This window comes from Mytilus californianus, unplaced genomic scaffold (genome assembly GCF_021869535.1).
Source record: "Mytilus californianus isolate M0D057914Y unplaced genomic scaffold, xbMytCali1.0.p SCAF_10, whole genome shotgun sequence".
In the NCBI taxonomy this organism is placed as follows: Eukaryota; Metazoa; Mollusca; class Bivalvia; order Mytilida; family Mytilidae; genus Mytilus; species Mytilus californianus.
In genome coordinates, this window is record NW_026262582.1 from 5279925 (window position 1) to 5290802 (window position 10878).

The window sequence follows — 10878 nt, forward strand, 5'->3', positions numbered from 1 at the left end:
AGACCATACACTTGAACACAAGTTATTGTCTGGAAACTAGAAAAATGCTTATTTTTGGCCCCTTTTTGGCCCCCAATTCCTAAACGTTTCGGCAATTACCCCCGAACTCAATTCCAGCTTTCTCTTTGTGATATGGAACCTTTAATACAATTTCAGAAAGATCCATACACTTACACACAAGTTATTGTCATGAAACTAGAAAAATGCTTGTTTTTTGCCCCTTTTTTGGCCCCTAATTCCTAAAATTTTGAGGCAATTACCCCCAAAATCAATCCCAGCATTCCCTTTGTGATATGGAACCTTGTGGTACAATGTCAGAGAGATCCATACAATAACACACAAGTTATGTCTGGAAGTTACAAAAATGCTTATTTTTGGCCCCTTTTTGGCCCCTAATTCCTTTACTGTTGGTACCATAACCCCCAAAATCAATCCCAACCTTCCTTTTGTGGTATTGAACCTTGTGGTAAAATTTCATAGAGATCCATTCAATTAAACTAAAGTTAGAGTGCGAAAACCAATGTGTCTTCGGACGACGCCAGACGACGCCTGACGACGACGACGACGACGCCAACGTCATACCAATATACGACCACAAAAACTTTTTTGTGGTCGTATAAAAATACGGGTAAACTCGGCCCATAATCAACTCGGACCACGACAAGACGAAACGGCATGACTCAAAATCATGTCACAAAAAATAAAATGAAAAAATAAAATAAAATAAAATGGAAATACCGACCTACCTACCCTATTTTTTTAAAGTATGTAACCTTAATCAGACATATATCTTTTTTTGGCCCTATCCATAATGATTTATAAGATAATAGACGCTATTTGCATTTTACCCCTTCACTGTATTTTTTGCCATGGTAGCCATATTTTTTGTCTGGCAGGATCACTTGACAATATACCCCTAGGATGATTGTGGCAATTCAAGTTTCAGAGAAAAAGAAACAGTAAAATGTTCAGAAAATGGAGGATGACAGATGACAATAGACAACAGACTCAATGTATTGCATAAGCTGACACAATGACCCTTTGGAGTAGGGGAACTATAAATATAATAAATGCACATACCTTTTGCACCAGAAAATCCAATCAAGCCAAACCAGATTATAATTTGGATATAATATGCACATGAAATGGCATCCATGGTTTCTTTAAGTACCAGTTAATACTGTTAAAATATAATACAGTTATGTAACAACATGCCATGCTCATGATGCTGGAGGTCTACATGCACATATTCCTTATAATGAGATTCCAATTTCGAATTTATGAATTTTGGGTCGTAATGATTAGAACATGTAGAAGAGCTTTACTTTGCAACACCAAATTTTTTCACCAATTGGCCATTTCTCAAATCACCTCTTTCACCGGAAAAGATTGTCAATTTCACACGCCCTTGTGACATCATTTACCTGATAGAAGGTGCGCCTGTATCCCTACACTATTAAAGTTTACTGTTTTTTTTAGAATCATCATTCTGCAGGGTAGTCTAGAATAAGTTTATGTTCTTAAGTACATAATCTTAATTCCTGTAAGACTGAAGGGAGGGTGACCAACTAAGTAGGGCAGCTCTGATATTCCGACACCCCACTAGTCCAACACCCTATCTGTCAGACACCCAAATAGTTCCATGTTTCCCATTGGTCCAACACCCCTATAGTCTGACATCGAATAATTGAACAATAGTTAACATATTTTTTTATATTAAAGAGCCTGTTTAATATTAAAACTGTGTTTGGAACCGAAAGCCTAATGGTCTATAGACTGATCCAAGCTATCATAATCAAGGTAGTTTGGTAGACATGTAGGTATTTGTGAAATATTCAGATACACTCACCTATACAACATACAGAATGATGGAGATGCAGACCTCATTGTCTTGCGTGACTAAAATAGAGTACTATCAATCTCTTTTCTGCAGTGAACATTTTGTCAAGTTAGAATATAACTTGTGAAGTTTTGTGGAATTATGTGCATGCAGATTTGTAACTGCATATCTCTCCCAAAGCAGAGAACTAAGAAAGATAAGGCTCTAATGCCTTCCAAATAGAACTACATGTATGTTAAGTTTGCTGCGTTCTCAGTAAGGAACCTGTTTTGACTATACGAGTTCACAACAACAAAAATATAGCTGCTAAATAGTAATAATGAAAGCAATAAAATGCTTCTCTGAGCGCAGCTGGATATGACCGCCGAGGTCCAACCCTGAACAGTTGGGGCAAAAATGGACACAATATTCGCGCTTGATACAGGTCTGAATTTGGATTGCAATTAAATATTTGACACATAATAGGTTTCTGACACAGAATAACTGAAGTCAAAGAACTTTGAATTGGATATATGATTTGAATTTATATTCAATTTTTTGCTTTTGTGCAATACACCATGCTGTTGGAAATTGACCCCCCCCCCCCCCCCCCAAAAAAAATAGGAAGAATGTATTCCCCCCCCCCTTTTTTTTCTTTTGTGCAATACACTATGCTGTTGCATATTGCCCCCCCCCCCCCCCAAAAAAAAGAAAAAATTTTACCCCCCCCCCCACCCCTTTTTTGTGGTTATAAACCTTGTGTTTAAATTTCATAGATTTCTATTTACTAATACTAAAGTTATTGTCCGGAAATCAATTGTCTTCGGACAACGACGATGAAGACATGATACCAATATACGACCGCAAATTTTTTTGCTGTTGTATAAAAATGAAACCAGATAATCAAATCAATAATTTCATTATTTTCTAGAGTCTTACAAACAGGGAGATCAGATGGTTATGGAGTTTTGTATGAAATCTGTAGGTTACTATGCAATGAACCACTTCTGATCCTATTCTAAATGGGGAATGTGTCCATGGGACACAGATTATGCCCCTGCTTGCATATAACCTTATAAAGGGACATAACTCAAGAACTGTAAAAGTGACGCTACCCAAATTTGTACTTGATCTGAGTTTTGTTGTAATAAGCATTGTGTATATGTTTCATAACATTTGGTTGAGGTACACTAAAGTTAAAGAACGGAAACCAATTTTGGGACGTACAGATGGACGGACGTACAGACGGAAAAGGGTAAAACTTAATGCCCCCTCTGTTATGGCGGGGGCATAAAAAAAACCTAATAATGCGAATAGGAAATTTAATTAAGTGTTATGAAGCAAAGGTTAACTCTTTTGGAATCAGACATATTTATATATACCTGTATACAATGCAAATAAATCAAAAAAGTTAAAGACCAGTTTCAAAATCACAAATAAATTTCTTCACCAAGCGCAGCGAGATACGACTGCAGTGGTCCAACCCTGAACAGTTCGGGCAAAAATGGACGCAATATTCGCGCTTGATACAGGTCTGAATTTGGATTGTAATTAAATATTTGACACATAAAAGGTTTCTGACACAGAATAACTGTAGTCAAAGAACTAAGAATCGGTTATATAATTTGAATTTATATTCAATTTTTTGCTGTTGTGCAATACATTTTGCTGTTGCGAATTGACCCTCCCTCCCCCCCCCCCCCCCCCCCCCCAAAAAAAAAAAAATTACCCCCCTTTTTTTTGGCGTTTGTGCAATACACTTTGCTGTTGCATATTAACCCCCCCACACACACACACACACACACTTTTATTTTACAAAAAATATAATATTTGAAGAATTTTTCTTTTTAATTTATGAAATCTGAAATGAGAAAAAATTGACCCCCCACAATTTCTTCCCCCCCCCCCCCCCCCCTTTTTCCCCCCAAAAAATTCTTTCCCTCAAGATTTAGTCATAATCTCAATTCAATTTCCAATGGAGTTTGCAACCATGATTACCCATTTAAATTTACCATAGTGCTAACTTAATCTATTTATAACAGAATTTAAAATATAGCGTCAAATCAAAACATTGTATTTGGATTACCTCCCTTACACTGCTTTTAAATTGTCTTAATTGTTCATTAACCATTACTTTATACATAATTAAAAAGCAGTGAAAGGGAGGTAATTCAAATACATCATTTGAATTACCTCCCTTACACTGCTTTTTAATTATGTTTTGTACTAAAGTATTTGTCCATTAACTGGGACACCCTTGTTTTTCCCCCTTTTTTGCCCCTAATTCCTAAACGGTTTGAGCCATGGCCCCCCAAAGCAAAACCTAACCATCCCTTTGTGGTATGGAAACTTGTGGTATAATTTCAGACAGATCCATACACCGTTCCACAAGTTATTGTCTGGAAATAGAAAAATGCTTATTTTTGGCCCCTTGTGGCCTCTAATTCCTTAACTGTTGGTACCATAACCCCCAAAATCAATCCAAACCCTCCTTTTGTGGTATTGAACCTTATGGTAAAAATTTCATAGAGATCCATTCCCTTAAACTAAAGTTATTGTGCGAAAACCAATGTGTTTTCAAACGACAACGACAACAAAGACGACAATGACGCCAACATCATACCAATATACGACCACAAAAATTTTTTGCAGTTGTATAAAAAATGAGCCAAAGACCAAAAAATTGACAAGGACAGTTAACCATCTTTTATGGAGACAAACACATTACTTAAAAAATTCGTAAGGGTTCCGCGGAACCCAGTGTCTCGCCTACTTTTGCTGTTAATCGCAGGCTCAACAAAAATAAGGAAAAAAATTAATAAAAAATATTCCTCTCTATACTATCTTTTGATTGTAAGTAGCTTCTGTCAAAGTTTGGTAAAAATCCAGGATAGTTTATGAATCTAATAAATGTTTTAAAAACTTAAAACTGCAGACTGTATGTAATGTTAACTGGAAGAAAAACTAAGTCCATTTATAAGTAAAAAACGGAGAAAATGGAACAAAATTTTTAAAAAATTTCCTTCTAGATACTAGCTTTTGATCATAAACAAGCTTCTGTCCAAGTTTGGTACAAATCCAAGATAGTTTAAGAAAGTTGTTAAAATTTTAAAAACTTTAACCACAGAGTGAATGTAATGTTAACTGGCAGAAAAACTAAGTCCATTTATAAGTAAAATACGGAAAAAATGGAATTTTTTTTTACAAAATTTACTTCTGGATACTATCTTATGATCATAAACAAGCTTCTTTCCAAGTTTGGTAGAAATCCAGGATAGTTTAAGAAAGTTATTAAAATTTCAAAAACTTTAACCACAGAGTGAATGTAATGTTTCCTGGCAGAAAAACTAAGTCCATTTATAAGTAAAATATGGAAAAAATGGAATTTTTTTTTACAAAATTTACTTTTGAATATTATCTTATGATCATAAACAAGCTTCTGTCCAAGTTTGGTAGAAATCTAGGATAGTTTGAGAAAGTTATTAAAATTTGAAAAACTTTAACCACAGAGTGAATGTAATGTTTCCTGGCAGAAAAACTAAGTCCATTTATAAGTAAAATATGGAAAAAATGGAATTCTTTTTTTACAAAATTTACTTTTGAATATTATCTTATGATCATAAACAAGCTTCTGTCCAAGTTTGGTAGAAATCCAGGATAGTTTGAGAAAGTTATTAAAATTTCAAAAACTTTAACCACAGAGTGAATATTTGTGGACGCCGCCGCCGACGACGCCGACGGAATGTAGGATCGCTATGTCTCGCTTTTTCGACAAAAGTCGAAGGCTCGACAAAAAAGACCTTTGGGTTTTTCAATCGAAATTATAGCAAGTTTACTTTAAAGATTATAATTTGAGAAAAATTTCTCATCTGTACTAGCCACCTTCAGTCAGGGGTACTACTTGTAAAAGTTATTTTTATTTACTTGAAGAAGTAAATAGTAATATACTTATATTAGTAAATTTGCAAGATACTGATATAAGTGTATTTCATTTACTTGTAAAGGTAAATTATTTTAATGGCTAAGTTATGTCCCTTAGACATTCAGATTTTTTACTTATACCATGTATACAAGTAAAAAAGTCACACTATCTTCCTTTCTTAAATTTCTTAAGACTTCTTTGTTCTAATAGAATTTTGTATTGTCTGTCCTTTGCAGATGTCTTTACTAATCATATAAGTGTAATTTCATGGAAAATGAAATTATTATTTGTCAGAACACTGCTCATTTACAAGCCCCCAAGGGGTAATTTTTGAAGGCTTTGCACAATTAGTTTCTTAGTTGAATTAAAGAGATGAAACATTGAACTCTAATATAAAAATATGAGCTTACCAGAGAAAAATTTGTTTAAGGCATGTTTTTACATCCCAAAGCTAGAGAATTTTAGGGGTTGTAAAAAAAATTTACTTATACAAGTAAATTTTTTGAGAAAATTAAGGGGATATTATTCAAACCTTGTAAGAAAATATAAACATAACAAATTTACTTATATAAAGTATATTATCACTTACTTCTTCATGTCAATAAAGATAACTTGTACAAGTAGTACCCCTGACTGACCTTTCACAGAATTAAAGTTGTTTACTTTGAAAATTTAGATCATGAATGCATGATGCTTAATGACATTTTTTCGACAATCAGATATACCTCACAATGGTCAATGCTATCTTAAAACATGGCACTAGACAGCCCAATATAGGTGGTGATCCTGTCATTGGAGCAAACACAATACAGTTTTGTAAACAAATATGGCAACACAAAACACAATCGTAATTGATTTCACGATATCTAAACGTTTAGATATGAAGCAAAAAATATCATGTGCTACACTGGCGCTGACATTTGTCACTCGATGCACCATTTCTGGTCAAAATGCGCAATTTGAACATGGCGCTGGACCTTCCCGATAACTGTTAATCATGTTAATAGACATTTTTGGAAAAAACAAAAATGAATAAAATGCTCCATGGGGCGTAACTATTTAGGATCGTAGAGGTTTTATTAAAGTTCCAACCTAAATTAAGTCTTCATATATATAGAGTTTTAGTTGATTTTAGTCTCTGATGCATGATTTTTTATTATTAATTGTTTTGGCTTTTAACTAGCTGTCAGTAACTGCGAGTACTCTCAAATCGTACTTTCTTGTTTATTTGACCTGTTGATACTAATTGTATTGCTTTTTTGTTATTTAATGTTATTCAGGGTTATATCTGGTCTATGTACCAGCTTTGATGGGTGTTTGGTATGGCTATAAATTTTCACTTCGTACTATGAACATCAAAATTGTTTGTTTTGTGGTAATGTTTCCTTTCTCTATTGGTACTGTACACGTATACCTAACGACAGAGTTATTTTCATTTGCCTGTGTTTAGGGTTGTTGCAAATGGATGGTATTTTTGTTCGAGCGTATTGTTTTTCTTTAATTGTTTGACATTTCTTACCGATATAACATGTTACTTTTATTGTTCTTCCCTTAGTTTATTTATTTTGTATTCAAAATTATTTATTTTGTAAAAATATTTCCTTTCTCTATTGGTACTGTACAGGTATACCTAACAACAAAATTATTTTCATTTACCTGTGTTTAAAGTTATTGCAAATGGATGGTATTTTTGTTCGAGCATATTGTTTTTCTTTAATTGGTTAACATTTCTTACCGATATAACATGTTACTTTTATTATTCTTCCCTTAGTTTATTTATTTTGTATTTACATTGTGTCATAGGTCAAATGTATTTGTTCAGTGTACCGGTATGTTCAATGGTGTTAATATGTCCTTTGATTGAGTTAAGCTATTTCAGTTGATATTTTATAGTGTGTCTTTCTATGTTGTGATGTTACACTATTGTTTCAGAAAAAGGGTGAAGGTTTGGTACCATTAAAACGTTTAAACCCGCTGCATTTGTTTGCACCTGTCCTAAGTCAGGAATCTGATGTTCAGTAGTTGTCGTTTGTTTATGTGGTTCATAAGTGTTTCTCGTTTCTCGTTTTTTATATAGATTAGACCGTTGGTTTTCCCGTTTGAATGGTTTTACACTGGTAATTTTTTGGGGCCCTTTATAGCTTACTGTTCCGTGTGAGCCAAGGCTCAGTGTTGAAGACCGTACTGTGACCTATAATGGTTTACTTTTATAAATTTTGACTTGGATGGAGAGTTGTCTCATTGGCACTCATCATGTTTGAAAAAAAAATCCATTTGAATGATTAAATGATACTTTGTCGGTTATGCCAGAGACTAAATTATGTAAACGTTGAGAGACTGCAGACTACCAATCGCGATGGGTGTTCTTTAGATTTCTTTTTAGTGGAGTGTATTTTCCAATAGACAACCTTGTATTAGTTTACCAAAACTTGAAAGGATTCTCGATTGCTTTATGTGCAAATGGTCAAGGTATTTCTTAAAACCCAGATTGGCGGTATTGTATTATCCGTTTCTGTTTCTTTGACATACTTATAAGACAGAATCGTTCAAATACCACGGCAAACTACGATTCTATGAATTAAATAGATTTTCTATAAGGGGAAGAATTTGCATTGATTCCTTTGTCAGACTATTGGGGTGTTGGACTAATGGGGTGTCAGACAAATGGGGTGTCAGACTAATGGAGTGTTGCCTTGGACCAATTGGGTGTCAGACTATTGGGGTGTTGGAATATCAGGGAGACCCCACTAACTAGATGTTAATTTCCCTAATATTTTGCGCAGTTTAGCATTAAAATTTTTTACTTGTTTGCTCAACATGTGTTGAAAGTGTCAATGCCTACGTTTTGGTCATGCGGTAATGGAAGTCACATGAAAGATTCAAAGAACTACTGTATCTAGGAACTGGCATATCATGCATATTGGAAGATCATGTGTGAAATCAGTCTAATTCAACTTGTTACACAGTTATACAGTTATATATAAGTTATACATGTTATAACTACTAGACTTTAGAAAAGGTTGCTTTCTGAAGAATTTTAATTTCTTTTACATGTCTTAACCTTCCTTAATTCATCGTTACTACCCAGAAAGGATGTTTGTTTAATCAGACTTCTTTGTACCTCATGTTTCAATTTGGTTATTCAAATAAATCCTCTGCAATCTCTCGATCACCTATATTGGAGGTGACGATTTATTACAGATACAGAATGGTGCCCATGGGAAATAACTCAAATATTGTCAAATCAAAACTCTTCTATAAAGCCCTACCATGCCTACTACTAACTCGAATATTTCAAGCCCTTGACGTCTCCGATTATCTCCGCCTTTCGAGGTTAATGTAGTGATCAATAGTGTCATTAGTGAGCTTAATATAACGACTGGATTATTCGGGTTAACCAGGTTTGGAACAACCCCCCAAATGAGGGATATTCCTTAAATGAGGGACTGTCCCTCAGACAAGGGGTCATTTTACCGTTGTAGAAAAGAAAAAAGAAAAACTTAAATCTTTTAACTTAAAAGGGGAAAAATTCATTATATTTGGAACAACTTTTCTAAAAGAGGGGTCCAATTACTTTTCATAATAAAGAAGATATATATAAGTCCAGGAAAATTACAAAATTCTTGGACATGTTTTGACCATATATAAATACCAGATAGATGTAATGTGAGGGTACCCAAATTGCACCTATTTTGACAGTTTTTTCACCCAAGAAATGAATGCTTGTAACATAATTTATTTGCTATTTTTTAAAGATGACTTTTTGTGGACGTCGCATGGCGACATTTCCATACATTTTACTTTTTCCAGTGAACACCTCATCTGTTTATATATATACTGTGAACTTTTTGTGTATATTTAAATATATTTACCTATGTTTTAAGACGTGCATAGTGTCAAATCATAAAAATACAAATTGTTTAGTCTCTAGGAAAACTTGTAAGATTTCCTCTGTTATTTTTCCTAAATAGGTGCAATTTGGGTACTCGGCGCAATTTGGGTACTGTGACGTTATAGTTCTTTGGAAAAAGTTTCTTCAAATAATATAAATATGTGCTCATTTGTACTCAAAAGTTGTTTTTACTAAAAAATATTTTTTATCACTTGAAATGTACCCCTCATAAAAGGGGTCGTCATTACATTGAGCGACAAATTGAGGGGTTACCCCTCATTTGAGCCAAATTGAGGGGTTAATTGTTCCCAACCTGTTAACCTGCCACTGACACTTGTTTGAAGTGCATGTACTATAACATGTATAATATCCCAAGAATTAAAATATAAACGTCAATTTCCAAGTTAACCACATAATAGGTACTAGGGTAAACACTCATTATTTGGACTAGCGAGTACTAGCGTGAACACCCAAGGCCAAGTTATAAAAGACCGTCGAAGCAAACCTTTTTTTCACATTCAACAAAGATGGATAACTCAGTCGTCAATATTCGTAAAGGACGTAAAGGTGAAGGTCTCGCATGTACATTTCATCTTGCAATTAAAAAATATTCATTAACAAAAAATATGGTCATTAATCTTCACATAAAATATTGAATATTCTTTTTTTGATAAAGACCAGCGAATCACATATATTTTTTTGTAAATAAAAAGTGAAAGTAAAGTGCTAAATATAGAATATAAAATTCCCCTTTGTGTAGAACAACATGTTATGTGCCAATCGGCAATCCTCGGGTGAATCCGCTACTCTCCTTCAAGTACAAGAAAAAAAAGAAAAAACATATTTTTAAGAGTTAGAAAACTTGACCTGACCAACTTCGACTTTGTCCTGACCGACATGAAACTGCTTAATACTTTTTTTTTATTATTAACGATAGGATAGACTTCAAATTCGGTACCAAGGAAGATTTAAACATTTAATAATACAAAAATATAAGTGAAAAAAATGAAAATCTTGACCTGACCAATGCATATCGACTTTGCCGTGACTAAAGTCCGGACCGATATAAAAATGATAGTAACTTTTTTATTATTGAAATGAATAACTTCAAATTTAGTAGTAAAGGAAGATTACAACATTTAACAAAGAAATCATTTAGAAATAAAAAGAAAACAAATATCCAGAAGACCAAAAAATTGACCTGACCAACATAGGTTCTTCCCGAAAAATTCATATGTTCTTATA

General features: G+C 33.8%; 1 long non-coding RNA gene across 1 annotated transcript; it reads right to left on the reverse strand.

The window, feature by feature from the left end:
• Window positions 1-232: 232 nt before the first annotated feature.
• Window positions 233-5624, reverse strand: LOC127717515 (uncharacterized). Its single transcript, XR_007989214.1, has 2 exons — window positions 4328-5624; window positions 233-460 (listed from the first exon to the last, which is right to left on the reverse strand). It is a non-coding gene; the product is annotated as an uncharacterized LOC127717515 (long non-coding RNA).
• Between the last annotated feature and the right edge of the window lie 5254 nt (window positions 5625-10878).